The sequence below is a fragment of the Uloborus diversus genome, chromosome 4, assembly GCF_026930045.1.
Source record: "Uloborus diversus isolate 005 chromosome 4, Udiv.v.3.1, whole genome shotgun sequence".
NCBI lineage: Eukaryota > Metazoa > Arthropoda > Arachnida > Araneae > Uloboridae > Uloborus > Uloborus diversus.
The window spans coordinates 29014490-29038294 of NC_072734.1; the positions used below are offsets into that span (position 1 = coordinate 29014490).

General features: G+C 34.8%; 1 protein-coding gene across 1 annotated transcript in view; it reads right to left on the minus strand.

Annotated features, from left to right (window-relative positions):
* The window catches only part of LOC129220325 (piwi-like protein 1), a 111241-nt gene that overhangs the window by 72343 nt on the left and 15093 nt on the right, over window positions 1-23805 (minus strand). The gene's annotated exons all lie outside the window — the stretch shown is intronic.

Below are 23805 nucleotides of genomic sequence, written 5' to 3' on the forward strand. Positions count from 1 at the left end.
AAATAAATAAATGAATGAGAAGTCAGCAGGAACCTTCAATTTAGATGAAATAGTTTCAGTTTATAGCAAAGCCTACAAGGCAATAAGAATCAAATAGATAAAATTTCCCCTTCAAGAAAATTATTTAAAAAAAAACATAACTTTTTGCCTTCTGTTATTTTTAATAGTTTGTATTGAGACAAACAACTAATTCTGTTTTCGGGAACTTAGGCTATTAATAGTCTTGTCTACTTCATGTTGCAAATGACAAAACATGGCAACAACGCGAAAAAGTCAAGACAATAGATTTTTGTGTTTGTTGCATTAAAAGTAATTATAAATAATTAATGAGCCTTAAAAAAACTAAAATTTAGACGAAATAACGAGTTTTTAGCACATTAGAGTCTAAACCCCAATGAGGATAGAATAATATTCTGAAGAAAAAATTTTGCATTTTTCAAGAAAAAAATTTTGAATTTTCCGAAAAAAAAGCCTATTTTGCATTATTTTCAAAAGTTTGCATTCCAATAAACAACTAATTCCAATTATGAAAACTTGGCCACTTAAGAGTCTTGTGTACTAAAATCTCGCAAATGACCAAATATGGCGACTAAGTCAAAAATTCAGATATAAAATTTTGAATTTATAGCATGAAAATAATTCAAAAATAAAAAATTCCCATGAAACTACAATTTAATTGCGAATTTTTAGCACATTCGTGTCCAAAGCAATAAGGATAAAATGAAATTTTAAATGGTATAACTGTTTTCATATTTCTCAATAAAATTATTTAAAATAACCAAAAAAAAAAACATTTTGCAGCACATTTTGCTTATTTTCATTAGTTTGCAGTTAAAAGAAACACCCAATTCTACTTTGTCTTTGAAAACGAAGGCGCTTAAGTATCGTCTGCTAACTTCCATCTTGTGAATGACCAAACATGGCGGCTACGTTTTACACGTAGCTGAAATGCTCGATGAAAAAACGACGATCTCCAATCGGCGCTCCCCCTCAGTGTTTATCCTGACACTAAGCTTCCAAAGCATCAAATTGTCTTCTCTTTTGTTGAGTTTGCGCACAATTCCTGCCTTCGAGGATAGGGAAATTTCTTCTTTTTCCTCAAAAATCGAAAAGTGTACAAGCAAAGTCCGGGAAAAACAGAGCACTTGGCAGCTATGCAATTCAAATCAGGATACCTTTGATCTATTTCGATATTCTTTTAATACAGAGGAAACTGCTGTACCCATGGACTGTTGTACCTAGGAACGTTGGTCGGGAAATTCCAGGTATCGTTGAGAGAGATTCTAAAACGTGTTCAACGTGTCACAGTCCTCCAGTACCCCAGGAAGTTTCAACACCAACAAACGAACACTTAAAATTCTATCGGGCCATTCCATGGAAAACTAATTTTGTCCCGCATGTGACACTTCATATATTTCATAAATAATAATTTAAAAGAATGATGAACAAAACTTTGTTGCTAAAGAAATCACAAACGCATGGGTGACTTCTTAAGCAAAAACTTTCTTCAAAAATTTTTTTATGAAATATAGGAACCGTCACGTGCAGGACAAAATGACCATTTTTAATGCAATGGGCATATACATATTTTTTTCAATGGTTTAAATAATTATTTCTAAACTAATGATAAATCAGGGGTCTGGCCAGAGGATATTTGGGTCCGTTAACGGACCCTTCACAAGAATCCGATCAACCAAAACAGACCTTTCACAAAATCCCGATCAAACAAAACAGACCCTTCACAAAATTCTGATAAACAAGATGGGATGTCACAAATTGTTTATTGAAAGAGCAAATTTGAAAGCAAAATAATGCATATTTCTGTGTATAAACCGATCATTTTTGGAACCTTTTTTAAGTCAAATTAGAGGGATCAGCTTATACAAAATCGGCTAATTTTGAAAAAAAAAAAAAAAAAGAAAAAATCAGCACTCTTGTGTCGTGCAAGTGATAAATAATTGCCGTGCAAGCGATAAATATTTGCCGATAAATAATTGCCACAAGCGATAAATAATTGCTACTGCCAAATAAATATAATGGTTGTTTTATCACAGTTAATTAGCAGCGATGTTGTTCTTAACTTTTCTGAAAAGGCATTGGTAAGCACTTCTCTCCCCCCCCCCCCGCTCATGATTTAATAAACAATAATATATAATATATATCTGCGAAATGAAAGAACTGCAAAGGGATAGTAAGGGTGAGGAAAAAATATGATCGCTTCAAATAGGGTTACCAACTTCATAACTATCACCACTTAGCGTCTGGCGTTGAACCTTTATAATGACTTGATTAGAAAATATTCTGGTCATTTTGTCGGCTTGTCAATATTGGCTTGCCAATATTTGCGTTTTTACAGCTTGTCAATATTTGTGTTTTTATGGTGCGGTGCAATGTTTGTTATTTTGGGAGAAAATTATATAGATTTCGATTTTTCGATGCTAACAAGGATGATTAACTTTAAATAAACTCTTTTAATTACCGTTTTTTTTTCCTTTAGATATCTACATTTTGAAAAATGCAATCTTTTAACATCCGATATGAGAATCATATTTTGTTCTTTTTTCAAGCTAACTTCGCTTTATTAGGATTCAAATACAGTAAAACTTCGACGAGTCAAAAACTTCGACAAGCCGAAGTGGTTATTAATTCCCGTCCAACTGAATGAAGAATGCATGTTAATTATTTTCGATAAACCGAATTTCGTCGAGTCGAAATATTCGATGAGCCGAATTTTTCCCCCTGACCTTGTCAAATTTTCCATGCTAATGTAACTCTATAAGTCGAAATCGTTTTTTTTCTTCTAGTATAAACAAAAAGAAAAAAGCTCGCGCCACTGCATTGCATCAAAAGGCGTCTAGCCCTTACAGGCACGGGTCATTAAAATTTTAGAAATATAATTAAAAAACACAATGGATGGGATAAATTGGTTATCTGGACATAGATTTTACAGTCAAAAATTTTTTAAATTCACCCCCTCCAGCTGGGGGTGGTGTCCCCGTTTGTGACCACCGCCCTCCTAGAGCAGAAATTGTTTTCTGAAGTGGTTATGTTTACCTCGTATGACAATTGGAGTAATTTCAAATATTTTAAGCTCTTAAGCATTTTTACTAATTATTTCAATAATTTATGCCATTAAAAATATTTAGAACACAAAATTCAATATTTTTACTATAAAAATTCCAAGATAAAGATGAAGTAAAATTCAAGAAAGTTCATATAGATTATATAAAATTATCTAAATAAGCAACTTAAAATGTTAAAAATATTTTTGGCACATTGTTCTTGCTTTATGTGCATTCCTTTTGTGCTATAAAATATTAAATGAAAAAATACGACTGTATAATACCATTTACAGAAAAAATAATATCAAAGTTGATAATAAAAAAAGTATACAACTGTCTGGTAGGAAAAGCAGATCTCAAATGTGTGCAGTCATGGACCTTCAAATTCACCTGTTCTGGGTCAAGAACCCAAAATAAATATACAAAAGCCCATTGTAAACTATTCGTTTGGTCCTCCTTTTCTGAAATGTATCAAATTACATCTTTCACCCACAATAGTGAGATCAATGCTCTAGACGGGCGGTGTCCACATTTGGGGACACCTGGAAAGAAACTTTGTTTATGCATTCAAAAATGAACTCTAATCTTTTGCAAAATTATGATTGATTAGCTCAGGATTCCTGAGGGAAAATGGTTGACTAATTTAGTTTATGGTGTAAATTTTAAAATCTTGAAAAAAATATTGTATTTGAGCTTGAAAATCGATTTATTTTAAATAAGAAATTAAGCCAACAAAAAGAGTCATATTTAATAGTGCTGCCATCTGTGTGCATTAAAGAGAAATAGAAGCAACTAATGCAGCGATTTTTGGAGTTTTAAAGAAAAAACTTTTTTTAAAGAAATTTTTAAAATTGGTGTCCTTTTTTGTGATCACCGCGCCGGAAAGGGCTAGACCAAGTAGATCTAATAAATAGGAATTCGATATTTTGTAAGTAACCTTGTAAATGTTTTATCTTTTTTTCCTAAAGGTATTGTTTGCTTCATTTTTTTTCTCAAAAAGAAAAACCTGCACAGGGGGAAACCAAAGCTCTGATGGGACAGAAAAAAATAGAGAAAGGGGGGGGGGGCGGTACATTTAGGACTGAAATATCCACTTTTGGGGAAAAAAGGTCAGGCGGGGACTGTTGTCTCGACAGAAGGGATTCTTTCTCGAATTGGCGTTTTGTTCTACAAAGCTGTAAGGTCGTTCTAAATTTGCTGTGTTTCTTTATGTGTTAAAGAAAGCCTGTGATTGAGGGGCTGTCTCGCTTATCCCTCAAAGTTTAGACCTTAAAAAAATGGCTAAGAGAAAACTTAAAATTTTAAATTTGTAAGAAAAAGTTGAGCTGATCAAAGAAGTCGATTTAGGCATAGCAAAAAAGAAGGACATTGCATTGAAGTTTGGTGTGCCTCCAAGTACGCTTTCAACAATTAAAAAAACCGAAATGTCTACCTCCAAGCAGTTGCTGAAGAAAAATTTAATGCAAAAAGAAAACGCCTTAAGGATGGAAGGTATCCAGAGCTTGAAGAGGCCTTAGTAAAGTGGATGCTAGTAGCAAGAGAGAAAAATGTTCCGTTATCTGGACCAATCATACGTGAAAAAGCAGAAACTTTCACAAAAAATATCGGCATTTCAAATTTTGAAGCTAGCGCAGGTTGGCTAGACAAATTTAAAACTTGACACAACATTGTGTACCGAACCATTTGTGGCGAAAGCGCAGTAGTGGATGAAAAAATTTGCAAAGAATGGAAAGAAGTATGTATTAAAAACTATTCTAATGGAGTACAATGAAAATGATATTTTTAATGCAGATGAGATGGGACTTTTTTTCAAATGTCTTCCTGACAAAACTTTTACTATAAAAGGTGACACATGTTCGGGTGGAAAGCGGAGCAAAGAACGCATAACTGTTATGGTAACAAGCAATATGTCAGGCACGGAGAAGCTGCCTTTGCTTGTTATCGGTAAGGCTAAGAAGCCGAGACTTAACAGCGTCAAGTCTTTGCTAGTCGATTACACAAGCAATAGTAAAGCCTGGATGTCTTCAGGTGTTCAATTCTTGGCTTAATTAATTAGATAATAAATTTATCTCAGCTGGAAGAAAAATTGTAATATTTATTGATAATTGCCCTGCACATCCCAGGGCAGCGGCAAATAACGTAACTGCAATTAAATTGGAATTTCTTCCTCCGAACACAACTTTTATCATGCAGCCTATGGATCAGGGCATCATAAAAAATTTAAAGGTTCACTACAGAAAACGTGTTGTATTTAAAATTCTACAGTGTCTGGAAGAGAATTCGGTTCCTTGCATTACTCTGCTCGACAGTCTCCGGGAACTGCGGAAAGCATGGAGTGATGTTACACAACAGACAATTGTTAACTGTTTTAAAAAGGCTGGTTTTGTAAAAGATACATCTTGTTTGGAGCTAGATAATGAATACGAAGACGAAAATATGGACGATATAAATTTTCAAAGTGAGTGGAGCGTTTTACAAAATAAAATGAACATTCCTACCGACAGAGATTTTATGGATTTTGTGTCAGTTGATGATGCAGTTTTAGTGACTGAATACCCGACAGATGAAGAAATTTTATCAAGCATAAAGGAAAAAAGCGAAAAAGATTCTGGTGATGAAGAGGTAGAAGTATTTGAGCCAGTGATAAAATTACCTTCGATTCAAGATGCAAAACAAGCAGCAGATATATTGCGCGTTTTTGTAGAATCGCGTCCGAATGTTCCAGACTCTCTTTGACGCATTAAAAGTATCCGAAGATTATTTAGTGAAAGAACAAATATCCGCGCAAAAGCAATGTTTGATTGCAGATTTTTTAAAAAAATGATACCTATGTCTTTTTTGGTAAGTTAAAAAGTTGTTCATTATGCATACAAATTTAAATTTGTTTTTCAACCTACATAAATTCTTTAATTTTTACAATTATATGTTAATTATGTCATGTATGTATATAGTATCACTGGTACATTGTTTTATCACTTTTTTGAGCATGTTATAAATTTTTTGAGTTTCAGTGATATCATTTTCTTTTTCTTCTATAGTTTTGGTTTTGTTTTCGATTAGTCGAATTTTCGATAACTCGAATTTTTTTCGCGTTCCCTGCAACTTCGAGTTATCAAAGTTTTACTGTAAATGAAAAGTCTCTTTATTTCTGTTAGAACTCTCATTTCAAGTTTTTAAAGCAAAATTCCATTTTCTGTTATGAGTCAAAAATTAAAATGCTGAATAGATGGTTTATTTTATTTTATTATTATTTTTTTTTGGGGGGGGGGGGGGTCAACTGTTTCCACATATATTAATGATATGTTATCATAGGACTCTAAAATGCAATTTTAAAATTATTTTATCAAAAATATTTCTTTTACAAGCCGTTTTTATACTTTTGATGCCTTCACTTTGAGAATTGCGATCTCTTTGCATTTAACGAAAGTTTAGTTTTAAATGAAATTCTATGCTTTTTAAGAGTGTCTTGGGTCAAAAAGTTGAATGCTGAACCCTATTCTGAATTTTGTTTTATTTATTTATATTTTTGTTACAATTATTTTAAATATTGTACAGAAATATATCTAGTATAAAATTTAACATAATGCAGAATGGTAGATAAATATTGATACTTGAAAGAGCGATGCTCTCCCCCCCCCCCCCCCCCGCCAAATATCAGAAAAAAAATCCAGAATGATTTTCTCGCCATAGAAGAGGAAAACACTCAACTTTAAGTTTAATTGATGCAGTTTGTGCCATCTCTAAATTCTAAAATTTCGTTTTTTACAAAAAAAAATTTTTTTTTTTTTTGTGAAATTGTTTGATCTTTCACAAAAAACGGACCCTGTGAAAAATCCTGGACAGACCCATGTAAATGTTTCCTTTACACAGGAGCCATTGCTTTTAAAATCTACAATTTGTTTCGTCATAGCTGTATTAATAGAGCAAAAATATTAGATTATTCATAAGCAAGTTACCAGAGGTTGACTTTGGATGTCCCGCGCGTGACGCATGTAAATAAATTTTATTTTAAATAACAAAATTGCTTAATAAAAATATAAGTGTCAGGAGTATCTTTGTATCAAATGTAGATTAAAATATTGAAGAAATGTTAATGAAATTTAAGCGTATTTTTGTCCCGCACGTGACGGTGGAATGGCCCCATCATTTTTTTCGATTTTAGTTGGATCCAAGTTGAAAAAATATTAACAATTTTTTTTTTCTGTTTCGTTTCAGATTTTTATAATGTTGTGAAACTGTGGTCCTGTCAATGTTACTGGTTTGACAAACCAAAATGGCATACCTTTGTACCCAAAGACACATTACCATTTATACTTCAGGGTTCATACTAAATTTGGATAAAACAATTCCATGACTTCATACAAATGTTCATACCTTGTTATAAGTAGATAACAAATAGGAAAATTAAACTATTTTTGTCTTTACCAAGTAAATTTATATTAAATAAAAATAGTGAATGGAATATAATAATGCTTAAATGTCTAACATTTTTTTTATAAACAGGCAGAATGATAATGATTGGGACAAGTGTTGAATGAATCATTACTAAGTTTCAATAAATTTGCTCCAAAAGTCGCGTTTTAGTGTCAACAGAGCATTTAATTTTCCATGTAACTTCACAGTATTTTGGTTCTTTAAAATAAAGCCATATTCTTTAAATTCGCATTTCTTTCTAAATCAGAAATTCTTTTTAAAAAAACAAATCCGTGTGAATGAATCTTCCGATTCAAATGTACTTGTTTACCATTTTCAAATTCATATAAATTATAGCTTCAGAAATTCCAGAATGAAATGTTGGATTTGCAAAAAATGCAATGTTAGGTCATTTTGGTAACGTTCAGGGAAAGGAGAGGTTCAGGGATTCTCTAACATCCATTTTTTTTCAAACTGATAGTCGCAAAATCACAATATTGGGAGACCTTCAAAAATATTAGAGAAAGGGGAGCTCTGGACTCTCCTCGAAACTGAAGCTTTAAGAAAGAAATTGTAATCTTTCATAACGTTTATATGCTTTTTGAATGCATTATGGAAGGGATGGAGTTCAGGAACTCCTTTGTCAATATTTCGAAACTGAAGTTTCAAAGTCACAATTTAGACGATGATGGGAAGGGTATGGGCGACAATGATAAACTGGCACCATAGCCCCCTCCCTTCCCCCCAGTCTTCATTTCAAAAAGAATTTTTATAAGATAGCAGGCAGCGAAATTAGCCACAAAAAACACCACTTCAATGAAGTAGATACATTTTTTTAAACGAGGTACACTTTCCAATATTCATTTGATCAAAAAAGCAATAGGGGAACTGAATCCTCACCCCAGGGAGGGCCCCCAAATCACATCCCCCTAATATAGCCTTAAGTATTTTAGCATCGAAAAATTTTCAGAAGAGAATTCCCGAATCCCTTCTTCCGAATTCACTAAATATCCTAAATTTGAGTTTTAAGGCTTCAGTTTCTAATTCTTTTTTTTCTTGAAACAGTACTGCCCTTATCTATATACATGACTTATAACCGCCTACAAGTTTTAAAACTTTAATTTTCGGAAGCTTTTTGAAAAGCTTCCTACTCCCTTCCCCTTTAAATCATCCAAAGAGAGTCCAAAACAAAGCTCTTAAAATTTCAGAAACTGAAATATTTTGGGCTGGGCGGCGGAATACACCCCCCCCCCCCCGTGTTTATTAAAGGCAGTGTAAATTTGTGTTTAAGATTTTTTTTTTATTGAAAGAGAAACTCCCCTCCCCACATCTCCAAAGACAACCCCAAAGTTTTAAGACTAATTTCGAAAATGTTTCGAGAAAGACTCTTAAATTCCCCTACTCTTAACTCACTCAAAAACAGCCAAAAAAAGCATTTCAATACTGCAGCATTTTGTTTCAAATAGGTTTACAGCAGTTTTTTTGTTCCAATTCAATAAATAAATAATCACTAACCACTACTTATAAAATCTCTGGATTATAAAATCAGCAGCTTTTTAAAATGAATGTGGAAGAACCAAATCATTACATTACCAAACCATGTTAAAACCGTACTTTAATAAAATCAATCTCGCCGTTACATAAAATAAAGCTTTTAGCTAGCATCTGCTTCTAAAAGCTTTTATCTTTACTGGAACTAACCATATAAAGCATTGAAACCAAATTTTAAAAAAATCCGAGATTCTCTGAGGCACACCAAAAAAGGAAAGTCGCGACTTTCGAAATCAGTAAAAGTAAAACAAGCAAGTAACACCCCTGGCTAGAGATGAGCGTGAGATTCAGAGACTTCAGATGACGTCATTTGATAAACGCAGAAGACAACTTGCATTCGATGGCCGCTCACTCAACAAAGTGTGTAGAAACAAATTGCACAACTGAACTTTAGTTGAACAACACTATGGCCAGAAACACGATAGGAAACAAAATGGCGTTTAGACGAGACTTGCAGAAAATGCGTCTGACAGTCGAACAGTCGAAGGGGGATAGAAAGACTGGTTCTGCTCATAGGGTGCAATTGCAAGCAATAAAAAAAAATTCCTGGATTTTCCGGTAGCATAGCTATTTTTCTTAAACAAGGTGGGGGGGGGGGGGGCATATTTTAATGCTACTTTTTTAATTAATTTCACTGTTAAAGCTATCATTCAGATACTTTTCAAGGTTTAATTATTAAAAAAATAATCCTAGGACATTTCAAGAAAGGTGACAAAAGTTGCAAAAGGTGACTAAAAGTAACCAAATTTTCAAAAGGTGACTAAAGGTGAGAAAGGTGACCGACTCCTCGGCCTGGGCAGTGTATAGTCGCACCCTCATTAATTTTACTGCTTTTTTTTGACCTAAAATGCAAGGGGAATTAAGATTACTTAGTGGGGAATTAAGATTACTTAATTTTGTAAAGAAAAAAAAAAAATTCATAAAATAAATCTTTCCTGATTTGTTATTTTTTTTTAAATTCCCTGACTTTTCCCTGGTTACTCAAGTTCCCTGATCTGTCGCAACCCTGTTCAAATTAAATTTGTATTCTTATATACATTAAGAATACTGAAAATTACACCGACTTTAATTTTTGTTTTAAAAAGATTTTTTTTTAATTCTTAGCTTTAAAAGCAGATGAAGAATTAAAAAAATTAAATGCTCATTTTTTTTTACAATTTAGCATTTTTACAAAAAATAAATAAAGTCATTCTAATCCAGAATTAAAATAACTACCAACCATTGAAATTATGCAAAGGTTTGAAGGATGCGTAAGGACTGAAATTTCAAACAAACTAAGCAATTTTTGACAAAGTCACTTTCAATGTTGGCATGTTTCCGAAAGAACAAGTTTTAACCTATAAAACGTAAGAATGAAGGCTATTAAAATACTATTAAGACCACACGTACTTTGCAAAAAATACTGGTAATGCATGGCTTGATTTTTTCGAAAAGACGCAAAATAAAATGTAATATTACAGGGTCCATTATGAAAGTAATGAGCATTCACTGGCAAAATATATTTATTAATTATAATTTGTACAAATGTTCAATATTCTTCAAAATACATTTCTCCTGCATCAATACACTTGCAGAGACGTGTTTGCCATGCCTGAAAGGCACCATAGGCGTCGGAACCGGGGGAGCTTGAGCTCCCCCAGGAATATTTCAGACCGGCTTAGCCCCCCCGGAAAAATTCTTGCACTGCTGCTTTTTGCCGTACAGTGGCAAAAAGCAGCAGTGCTTTTTGCCCCAAACCTGATTTCAAAAATGTGATCTGCCTTTTTTGGGAATTTCGGAATTTCTACCCAATGAACAACAAATGCAGTGCAGATGGAGTGGTCAGTGCACTTGAATTCACCTTCACTTTTTTTTTCACTGTTTAGACACTCTTGATTGCCGAAATGCGGGAAAGTGGACTCTACTCCGCGGCCTGCGAAAATTTGTACCAGTCAGAGGCGTAGCATAACCGAACATTTGGGGGGAGGGGGGGCACCAGAGCCATCACCAAGAAGGGCTTTGCTACCCCCCACCCTGTTTTTCTGAAATGACGTCACCAATTTCATATTGGCAATGAAAAAAAAAAGCAGAAAGGAAACCTTTACGATCTTAAGAACATGTAATAGAAATGATAAATGAACAAATAGAATAAAAGTGTCAAAAAGAATTTTTCTGCAAAATTTGAAACAAAATGCAATCTCTGAATATTATTTAGGAACATCCAAGGAAGGTTATGCATCATGATTTACCTCTGAGGAGCGCTGAAACGTACGTTTCGAGCATATTTTAACGAAAAGAAAGTATTCACTGTTTAGTACAAATCTATGATAAGCGTCAGTCAAGTAAAAAATGAATACGTAAATAAACATAACTTCATAGGGGCTGCCGGTATTTTAAAATTTTTTTTTTTTTCTTTCTTTTTTTTTTGTGTAAAAATATCATCATGAAAATAGTGATTAAGTAGAGAAAAATATATGTGCCACCAAAATACATTTTAATTAGAGAAAAAGTTGAAACAAAGTAAGGCGAGATTTAAAAATGTCATGACTAGTCACACCACTGCTAGTGTGCTAGTTCTAAGTGTTTAAATACAAAAGGCGAAATTAAACAAAAATTTTATAGCGATGTTCTGGAGACATGACATCTAAAACAAAAGAAAGTGTAAAAACTAAGATAAGTCTGAACTACCAAAAAATTCAAAATGTTATTTTTTTTTTTTTTTTTTTGACGGAAGCCTCAAACGCTTGTATTTTAAACAAATAAAAATATAAGACTAGAAATTGAAAATTTCATTATGAAAAAACCAAACCACTCAAATAATTTTGGAAATGAATAGCAGCTGAGAGCGAAGACACATTGGCTTGGTTGGATAAAGCAGCGTGCTAATGAGGGAAAGGGTGGGAGTTCAAATCTGGGCCGAAAAGTATCGTTTTAATGGGTTTTTGTTTCCACTAATATGCAAAATTCTAAGCTGTATATCTGTTGTTAAAATCAAGAAACAAAACATCGATTTTAAGAGGGTAAATCGAAGTTTGACTTTGCAGAAGGATAAATTTCAATTTATTTTGCTGCTTTACTACGCATTGCTTTGGTCTATAGCATCTCGAGGTTGCATTGAAATCAGAAAATTCTTCCTTTGAACTCTAATACTTCGCGTGGGTCAACTAGTCATCTAAAATTGCGTTTCTGAAATTTCACTATTGGAAAATTGCTGAAGATGGATCCCGAACCTCTTCTCCAGTAACATAGCCAACTATCACCTAAAACTGCGTTTTGACAACTAACTTCGAAAATTTTATTAATGAGTTTCAGCCCCCCTCCCCTCCCTCCACCTTCGCCAATATAATTTAAAATAATCTTAAATTTCGTTTAAGACCTTACCTTTCAAATAATTACTGGGGTAAAGCACCCGAAAACTCACCCCTAACATCATTAAAAGTCAAATAAAATTGTTTTTGGAGCTTCAATTTGGAAAATTTTCCAGTCTTCATAACGATATCAAAGATGGCACACAGCTGCGTTTCTTAGATTGTTCATTTTGGACAAATTTCTGGGAGGGGGGCCCCGGATTTCTCCTCTAATTAACATCTCCGAATAATGTCTAAAACTGCGTTTTCAAAGCAACAATTTTGAAAAAATTTCCAGGAAGAACCCTAAAATACCAACCTCCTTAACGTAATTAGAGAAAAAATATAAAATTTTTCAAGTTTCATTTTTGAAAAATGCTGAGGAAAACGCTCCCAGGCCACTTTTCCACCCTAGCATTAACAAAGATCATCTAGAATACATTTTTAAGACCACACAAATTAGAAAAAAAATCCTATTTTTGATTTTTGAGCTAATTTCTTTATAATTCTAGAACAAAAGATTAAGTGTCTAGCAAGCTGGGAGTGATGAGTCAGTTTGGCATTTAAATATGAATAGCATGGGTGCTCCAGACATAACTAAAAAAGATTGCTAAGGTTGTTTGTACTTGTTCAAATAATTTCAACTTTCCAAAAACTTAGCTCATTTTAAGTTATCTGACCCCTCAGATTATACTTTACGAAGTTACAGTTATTCTTGTTTTTTTCTTTCTAAATTACGATTTTTTTCGTCACTTACAGATATATTTTCATGACAAAATTGTTACTTTTCATCTACTATTGCAGAAAAAACCCCCAATAATATTATTATATTAATATTTTATAGTTTCTATCAAAGACGTTTACAAAAACTTATCTGAACAATATAATATATAACGAACACTTCATTTTAACACATTTCCAACATTCTGTTTCTCCGCCCTCCTGTTTCATCTATTCGCCTTTTTCTAGTTCTCAGAAAATAAGAAATTCTTATAAATGCTACACTGTCGAAGCTTCCCCTTTCCTCCGAAATTATTACAGAGCACCTCAAATTTTGTTTTCAAGGCTCCAATTCCCTGAAAATTGCCGGAAGAGAGTCCCTGGATACCTAGCCCTCCAATAACATGGGAGGTTATGTAATGTTCCGTTTTTGGGATTTCAATTTAAAAAAATTGCTGGGCCCCTAACGCCAACGAATATGAACCACAGTCGCGTGTTTTAGCGACTACAATTTCGAAAAAATTAACGAGAAGGAACCTCTGAACCTTTTCTGATAACATCATTGAAAAACGCTCTCTAGTAGGACTTCAAGTTTAAAAGTTTCCAAAGTAGAGCCCTAATAGTACAATCTTTTCCTCTGACATCATTGAAGGTTGTCTACAATTATGTTTAAGACTTCAAAATCAAAATATTGGGCGGGAGATGTAAATCGATTCGAAAAATCGATCGACAATCCTTCGAGTCATATTTTCACTAAAGTCAACAAATATAGTATACAATCGCGTTTTTAAGACATTAATTTCGAAAAAATTTCAGGGAAAGTATTCAAACCTTTTCTCCCCTTAACATTACCAAAGATCGCCTAAAAATTCGTTTTTAGAACAAGAATTCTGAAAATTTTCCGGGGGGGGAGGATCCCCAAAACTCCTATATTTCTACGTGCTCATCATCGAGTACTGACTGACCATCTTTCAAAACCAGAAGCTCTATCACCTCATTCTCTCCAGAAACAATTGATACAAGATAATAAAAGAATTTTGAAAAAAAAATAGAACCGACTTCAAAATTGCTCTAAAAAGTGAAAAATAATTTTATTCTTTAAACACCTTCGATAATACTTTTAAACATAATTTTTGAAGTTGGCGCAAAAACATCATTCACAGCCATAACTCAACTACAAGTATAAATTTAACCAGGTCCAGTTTCTTCATTACCACATGCATTACGCATTGATGACAGCATATTTGAGTAACGATATAAATGTTTCGTTCCTAAGTTTGGATGATTTTTTGATAAAAATATGAACGAAGCATGGTTACAATGGATTTTACTTTTTGTTTTTGCGCCAACTTCAAAAATTATGTTTAAAAGTATTATCGAAGGTGTTTAAAGAATAAAATTATTTTTCACTTTTTAGAGCAATTTTGAAGTCGGTTCTATTTTTTTTTCAAAATTCTTTTATTTCATTCTTTTTAGTGTAAATGTAGATATTTCAGTAAAAGTAAGAAGTTACCTAGTAAGAAGTGCGGCTCTATATCACTGTATTGCTTTAGAAAAGCCTTTATTCAAAATTATCATTACAATTACTATTAATGTTACAGTTATATGGCACCAAACTTTTATAACAATGAGTTTCATATTGTCGCGTAGATGAAGATAGTGAAGACAATGTGAAAGCCAATTGAAGCGAATACTCGTAAGTCTCAACTCGAGATCTTTATTCAGAACCACGAATGAACGTTACATCTCCTTATATACAACTTGAAAAAGTGCTGGAACTTTCCAAACTTGAAAAGATACAGAAATTAACAGAACATTCGAGAAAATACGGGAAACAGTAGAAACAAAATTTTAGTAAAATTCACTTTGTCATAGTCGGGATTTGAACCCGGGTTGCTCGTGTGGGAGACGAGAATTCTACCACTGAGCCACCGTTATCCACGGATGAAAAGAGCGAACTTCGCTACAATATGATTTTAATCATTTAATAGGGAAATTTACTGTTTTTTGCCCATAACTTTTTATCTAAAGAACAAATATGGTCAAACAAAGTAATGGGAACTAAGTTGAGCCACCCTCTATCCATTAAAAAAAGAATTATCAAAATCGGTTCACTAGGTGAGACGCTATGAGTGGACAAACAAAAAAAAACATACATACGGTATGAACTGATAACCGCCTCCTTTTTGAAGTCGGTTAAAAAAGAGATGGAAGCTTCGAAGCTAATTTCATATGTGGAAAAGAAATTTAAAGTCCCCCCCCCACCAATTATTTAAAGGGGCCACTGCTTCTGCCCCTTACATAGCAGACACTTCTCATGTGTCCCAGCTCCCCCTACTTCTACAAAGTTCCTACGCCTCTGAAAGGCACCCTGAAACTCCTCGACGGGAATGCCTTTCAGGAACGTTGTAACATGGTGTTGGATGTTTTCCACGGTTTCCCAATGTTTTCCTTTCATCTCTCTCTTGAGTCACGGAAACAAAAAGAAGTCACATGGAGCTAAGTCGAGACTGTAAGGGGGGGGGGGGGGTGAGGGATCACCAGGATGTTGCTCCGGACCAGGAAGTTGGTAATGATGAAGGCTGAGGTTGGTAATGATCCCAGACTGATCTTGAAATGCGATTGTTCTTGAAGGCTTCTTGCAGCATCTGGAATGTTTCGATTGCATTTTTTCCAAGCCTAACGCAAAACTTGATGGCGTATCGTTGTTTAATCGAACGCTCCATTGCGTTATGTTACAAAAGTTGAAAACACACTTCAAGCGGAGGCACGTATCTCCGCTCACACTGCTCAAACTCCGCGAACGACCGTATGCATTGAAAGGGCATATGCCCCACCACATTTCCCAGCTGGTTTTACCGTGCTGCCATCTATCATTGCGTCACAATAACATTATGCTCGTTACTTTCATAATGGACCCTGTATATCAGAGCTTCATAATTTATGCATATTTTAAATATTTTTTGTATCCTTATTACATTTAGTACTTTAAAATGAGCTTGAATTTTCTTCTCAACTATCAGGAAAATTCGCTTATCTGCAATGGGTCAATTACAGCACTTCCAGGGCCCGATTACCGCACAGGTCTACTAGGCCTGGGCAACCCTCTTCCTAAGGTGCCCCAAATTACTTAAAGAATTATGCATAGCATTACAACTATACAAAAAATACACACATTTAAAATAATAGCCTTCAGGAGGCCTCAAAATTATTGTGGGCCTTGGGCCCCACTTTTAGTTAGTCGGGCTTAGCGCACTTCAACACTTTTACGCAACGGTTTACCTATCAGATCAAAAATTACGAGGGATTCCCTGACATTTCCAGATTTTATTTAATTTTTTATTATACACTTTTTAGTGAATTTTCCTTGATTTACTTATTATGATTATAAGATGCAACCTTGTCATTTCATTAGGATATTTTGTTTCGATTTTGCAACCTTGTCATTTCATTGGTATAGTTTGTTTCTATCGTGAGGTTTATTAAGTAACTTGGGGTGGCCTAAACTACTGATAATTAGTCCCTCTAGGGACCTAACTCTGCTTAAAGCTACATGTGCTTGACCTTCGGCAAAAATGCGCCAACTTAAGTCAACCACAGCACAGCTATATAAACGTGCCTGCATAACTCATGATGATGCAAGATCGGAAAGGTCGTCGATCAAACCTTTCTCGCAAAACTAAAAAAAACCCTCAAAAAGTACATATTGCGAAACTCAGTCCCTTGAATCAAGGCAAAAACAAATGCAACATGCGAGATGAAAATCTAATTATAAACTTTCTTTTGTTGCTTATTACACGGATTTATTTTGATAAGGACTACAATCTGAGTGTCGTGCCTTTGTTACGCATAATGTATTTTTTATTACAGTACAGAATACATATAAACAACATGAATTTGCATCAGAAAGAGGGGAAAGTACATCCGGAGCGAGGGTGTTTTGACCCATCGCCTTAAGTGGGAGAAGCAATCGCTTAGACCACTCGGCCAATGAGACCCTTATTAGTCGACTTAGTCAACAAAAAATTTCAGGCAGCGAAAACTACCTGCATTTGTCGCACGCAGGTAGCATGCAACACCCAACGTGCGCCGATCTCAAACTGACAAAATATGGCAACTGGTTGTTGATATGGTGAATTTCGACTACTGTCATGTGTTTAGTGAGACACCCAAGGTTAAGACAAATCAATTGATGAAAGAATTACCAAAATTGGCCAAGTCGTTCAGCCTGCAGGACGCCTAATAGGAACAGACATACATACTTATAAACACATTACCCTCATTTGCGCTGCATATGCAGTCGGGTAAAAAATAAATATTCGCTGCACCTACAGATTTTGTGTTCCATAAATATTCGTTGAAAATGCATTTTTTTTAAATGCAGAAACAAGTTTTTCAAATTTAAGACATTAAATGAACTACAAATTTAAAACTATAATATTGTATGAAATTCACTGCTAACATACAAGTACAGCTTCGGCTAACACTAAATATTGTTGAAACAATGTTAAACTTAATTTTTGTTTCGCTCCACCATTCAATCTATACATATTTCTTATCCCTCTAATAAAAATTCACTCCTGTTATTGACACCAAACTAGCATGTTGTGTCTGTCACTCTGCTTTAGATAAATAATCTTGACAGGTTATGGGTCTTCGCACGAGCTTACAACTGCGTGTAAGAAATCTTTAAAGTTGCTCATGATATAAGAGAAGCAATATTTCTTTTCTACTTACGAGGCAACGATCGTCGCGGGAAGTTTTTTGCCTTTTCGTAGTTCGGCGGGAAAACAGTGTCAGTACGCCGCCATCTTGGAAGAATGGATTTCAGCCGCCAGATCAAGCCTCTTTCCGGTGAAGCAGATTGGCCGATGTGGAAACGGGAAAATATGATCTGCTAGATTATCATGAAGGTGCAACTGAAGTTATAGATGGAAAATTGGAAAAACCAGAAGCCATTAATGCCACGGCACAGGAGTCAGAGAGGAAGCAGTATAAAGAACGCTGCGATTTATATCGAAAAGCGAACAGTTACGCTAAATCTATGATCGCAAGCACGGTAACCGATGTTGTATATCAGAAGATTATGGATAAAGAAACAGCTTATGAAGCTTGGGAGTCCTTAAAACAACAGTTTGAAGCCAGTTCAAAAGACCAGTTGTTTAAGATATGCACAGAGTTTTTTGCTTTCAGTTGGATCCAAGGTGATGTTTCTACACATATAGCAGAATTAAGAAGTCTCTGAAATGACCTAAATAACGGCCTTAAAGCTAGAAATGAGAGTAAGTTGCCTGATTTAATGCTAGTCTGTAAAATCTTGCATATTTTGCCAAGTCAGTTTGAAACTTTTCAATCTAGTTGGATGCTATTAGCAAAAGATGACAACAAATCTTTTGAAGAATTAACAGTACAGTTATGCATGTTTGAAAGAAATTTTACAAAAGCTGAAGATAGCAAAGTAGTTCAGGAAGCATTAGTAGCAGCAAAGCCTAGTAAGTTTAAAACAAGAAAAGGAGATTTCTGCAATTACTGTAAATGCAGGAGCCACTGGGTAAAGGACTGCAGAAAATGGATTTCTGACGGAAAACCTGCAAAGAACCAATCCAAAGATCCAGTATCGGCAAACATAGCACCGATGTCCATTTGTGAGGAAGCCTGTGCAGCAGAGACTAGTTCAACAGCATACTGGATTGACAATGGAGCAACTAAACATGTCAAACTGTTCCAGGTACTTTATTGATTTTATGAAATTTAATACTCCTTGCGGTATTAGAGCTGCTGGAAATAAAACATTAGAAGCATTAGGGAAAGGTACTATCAAGATAAAAACTACAGTAAATGGAAAATGTCAAGAAGTTTTTCTAAAAGATGTGGTACGTTCCACAAATTAGTCTGAATTTATTTTCTGTACTCGCTGCACAAGACAGAAATCAGGAAAGTACATTTTTGTCTACCCCCACAGAGTGCTGGTTAAAACTCCACAAAGAAGCAGTGCTTTATGGATCTCGGCACATCAATGGTACTTTATTTAAAGCAGATATTGAGCCCATCTTACCTGAAAAGGCAATAGAAGTGCATACTGCTGAAGTGGACAGCTCCTTATTACAGCTATATCACGAGAGATGGGGTCACCAAGACAAGCGTCATGTTAGAAGCATTCTCGAAAAAGAATTAGGCATTAGTGTAAACCTAGACAAAGAACTTTGCGAGCCTTGTGTTTATCGCAAAGCACACAGATTATCCTTTGGCACTAGAAAAAAGGTCTCTGAGCCAGGTGAGCTTATTACGGCTGATGTTTGTGGACCTTTTGAAGAGTCGTTTCAGAAGAAAAGGTATCTTGTGCTCTTCAAAGATAGTTTTACATATTTTCGATATGGCTATGTTGTGAAAGAGAAATCTGAAGTCAAACAGGTACTGGAACAAATGCTTACACACGCTAAAGTACTAGGACACTCTATAAAAGAATTTCTGAGTGATAACGGTGGCGAGTTCGACAACGAGGATATCCGAAAAATTTTACGTTCCAGAGGCATCACCCAACGGCTAACAGCACCATTCACTCCTGAACAAAATGGTCACAGTGAGCGTGAATTTCGCACGATCGTTGAAATGGCCAGAAAATTCAGGTATGCAAACTCAGAAGCAGACTTTCCTCCCGCAATATAGGCTGAATTAGTAAGTTCTGCTATTTACGTACTTAATAGGACAGGCAAGTCCTCAATAGAAGATGCAAGTCCTCATGAGCTTTGGCTGAAAAGAAAACCACGGCTGAGACACCTAAGAGTTATAGGATCCACATGTTACGCTCATATTCCTAAACAAAAACGGAAGAAAATTGATAGGAAAGCCATCAAAGGCTATCTAGTCGGTTACAATGGAGATGAACCAGGGGTCTGTCCAGGATTTTTCACAGGGTCCGTTTTTTGTGAAAAATAAAATAATTTTGTGAAAAGTGAATTATTTTTGTGAAAAATAAAATAATTTCGCAAAAAAAAAAAAGCAAAATTTTTTTTTTGTTAAATCGAAATTTTAGAATTTAGAGCAAGCACAAACTACATCATTTAAACTTAAAGTAGAGAGTTTTCCTCTTTTATGTTGAGAATATCATTCTGGGGTGTTTTTCTAGTATTTAGCGGGGGGGGGGGGGGGCGGCATCGCTAACTCAAGTAGCAATATTTATCTACCATTCTACATTATGTTAAATTATACTAGAAATATTTCTGTACAGCATTTAAAATAATTGCAACAAAAAAAATAATAAATAAAATTCAGACGAGGGGGTTCAGCATTTAACTTTTTGACCCAGGACGCTCTTAAAGTTGCACAGAATTTCGTTTAAAACTTATAAATTCCGTGATTTTAACAAAAATAAAAATAGATTTTATTTGTTTACTTCTTAACAAAGCGTACTAAACATCAAAAATTCAAAAAATCGGAATCCCATAGCGGATGCAAAGAGATCGCAATTCTCAAAGTGAAGGCATCAAAGGTATAAAAACGGCTTGTAAAAGAAATATTTTTGATAAAATTATTTTTAAATTGCATTTTAGAGTCCTATGATAAACATATCATTAATATCTGTGAACACAGCTAAAGCAAAAATAAAATTAAACCATTGATTCAGCATTTTAATTTTTGAGTCATAAAAGAATATGGAATTTTGCTTTAAAAACTTGAAGTGCGTGTTCTAACAAAAATAGACTTTTCATTTATTTGCATCCTAATAAAACGAAGTTAGCTTGAAAAATGAACAAAATACGATTCTTATATCGGATGTTAAAAGATTACATTTTTAAAAATGTAGACATCTCAAGAAAAAAAAAGGCAAGTAAAAGTTTATTTAAAGTTAATCATCCTTGTTAGCATCGAAAAATCAAACCCATATAATTTTCTCCCAAAATAACAGTTGAACATCGCACCGCACCATAGAAACGCAAATATTGACAAGCTGGTAAAATGAGAATATTTTCTAATCAAGTCATTATAAAGGTTTAACGCCAGACGCTAAATGGCGATAATTTTAAAGATAGTAACCCTATCTGAAGCGATCACATTTTTTTCCCCACCCTTACTATCCCTTTGCAGTTCTAAGTTCATTTCGCTGATATATATTATTATTGTTTATTAAATCATTAGTGGGGGAGAAAAGTGCTTACCAAACCCCTTTTCAGAAAAGTTTACAACAACACCGCTGCTAATTAGCTGTGATAAAACAAAATTATTTGAAACCAAACTTATTTCCAGCTGTTAATTTCTTTCCAAGAAGCAAACAACAAGCATTATATTTATTTGGCAGTAGCAATTTATCGCTTGCAGGAGCATCACAAGAGTGCCGATTTTTTTTTCTTTGCAAAATTGGCAGATTTTGTATAAGCTGATCCCTCTAATTTGACTTTAAGAAAGGTTCCAAAAATTATCGGTTTAATAGGTTTAATATGCGTTACTTTGCTTTCAGATTTGCTCCTTCAGAAAACAATTTGTGAAAGATCCGATCCTGTTTATCAGAATTTTGTGAAGGGTCCGTTTTGGTTGATCGGGATTTTGTGAAAGGTCCGTTTTGTTTGATAGGGATTTTGTGAAAGGTCCGTTTTGGTTGATAGGATTTTTGTGAAGGGTCCGTTAACGGACCCAAATATCCTCTGGCCAGACCCCTGTGAACGCTACAGAATATATATCAAAAGAGATCATTGTGTGATTCTATCGAGAGATGTGATCTTTCATGAGAAAGCGAGTAACTGTAATGAAAACTTAGAGCTATTGCAAGACGGAAAAGAGTTCAACCAGGGAAAGAATCCTGAGAAACAAGTTGAAATTAAGGAATTTTCTAAGCAAGATGTTGGAAATCATGAAACTGACAGTGAAGAAGATGCGGTTGAGTCTATCCCTGAGAGGCAATTAAGAGACCGCTCACAGCTGCAAAAACCTAAGCGCTTTGAAGACCACATGATGGAAGCTGAATCATATGGATATGAAAATCCAAATACCTATGCAGAAGCAATTAATTCCAAAGATAGTGGGAACTGGAAGAAGGCAATGCATGATGAAATGCACTTGCTTGAAGAAAACAGCACATGGGAGCTGACGAATTTACCAAAGGAAGCAAAAGTAATACCCTGTAAATGGGTATGTAGGTTGAAGACAAATCCAGATAGAAGCATCAACAAATATAAAGCTAGACTCGTTGTGAAAGGTTTCACTCAACGTCAAGGAGTTGATTACAACGAAACATTTAGCCCTGTAGCAAAGTTGGCAACAATACGTGCAGTACTAAGCATGGCAGCTGAAGAGAAAATGCATTTGACACAATTTGATGTTTCAACAGCATTTTTGTATGGAAACCTAGAAGAAACGATTTTTATGCAGCAACCAGAAGGGTTTGAAGACGGCACAGAGGAAGTCTTCAAACTTAAGCGTAGCTTGTACAGCTTGAAACAATCACCACGTTGCTGGAATAAATGTTTCGGACAGTTCCTTACAGATCTGAACTTCAAAGCAAGCGAAGCTGACCCATGCTTGTACATCAGGGAAAGCAAGAAGGGCAAATTGCTCATAGTTTTATATGTAGATGATGGCCTAGTTGCAGCAACTAACCAAGAAGATGCTGAAACATTCTTACGAAAATTAAAAGAAAAATTCAAGATCTCAGAGGAGAAGTGTCCTGCTTTTTAGGCCTGGAGATCAATCGCAATAATGAATATTCAATTACGGTTAGTCAGAAGGGATACACAAGAATCCTTCAGCGTTTTGGATTTGAAAATTGCAAACCTGTCGCTACACCAATGTTGAAAGACTCTGGATTACAAGAATCTAGTACAATGATTGATTTTCCATACAGACAGGCTGTTGGTGCTCTAATGTACCTCATGGTAGGAACCAGGCCAGATTTATCCTACAGTGTAGGATTTCTGTCAAGATCCCTTGAAAACCCATCTGCAGAAGATATAGTAAGAGTAAAAAGAGTGTTTCACTACTTAGATGCTACAGTAAACTATGGAATTACATAACGTGAAACTGTTAAGAAGGTTGTGCTTCTGTTGTTATAGTGACTCAGACTATGGAGGATGGACTATAACAGGCAAATCAACTTCCGGATATGTAATGATTTATGCTGGAGGAGCTATCTCTTGGCGTAGTCAAAGACAAGCCGTTGTTGCTACCTCAACCACTGAAGCTGAAATAATAGCGGCATCAGAAGCAGCCAAAGAAGTGATTTGGCTCCGCAGACTCTTCCAAGGTATTGTCAACCTAAGGGAAGTGCCAACACTTCAAGTAGACAATAGTGCAGCTGTAAAGCTTTCACACAACCCAGAGTACCATCGACGGACAAAACACATTGAAATAAGACATTTCTTTGTACAGGAAAAGGTCCTTGAAGGAAAGCTAAATGTTCAACAGGTGTCGACTGAAAAGCAAGTGTCAGATATCCTGACAAAGCCTTTGATGAAGTTGAGACTATTAACATTATGTGAACAAATGGGACTGTTTTAAAAGTAAACAAAAACTTTTTAACAAGGAAAAGTGTTGAAACAATGTTAAACTTAGTTTTTGCTTCGCTCCACCAGATCGCGCCACCATTCAATCTGTACATATTTCTTATCCCTCTAATAAAAATTCACTCCTGTTATTGATACCAAACTAGCATGTTGTGTCTGTCACTCTGCTTTAGATAAATAATCTTGACAAATATATGAATGATTTAGCACTGATTATCAAAGTATACACTTAAGAAATAT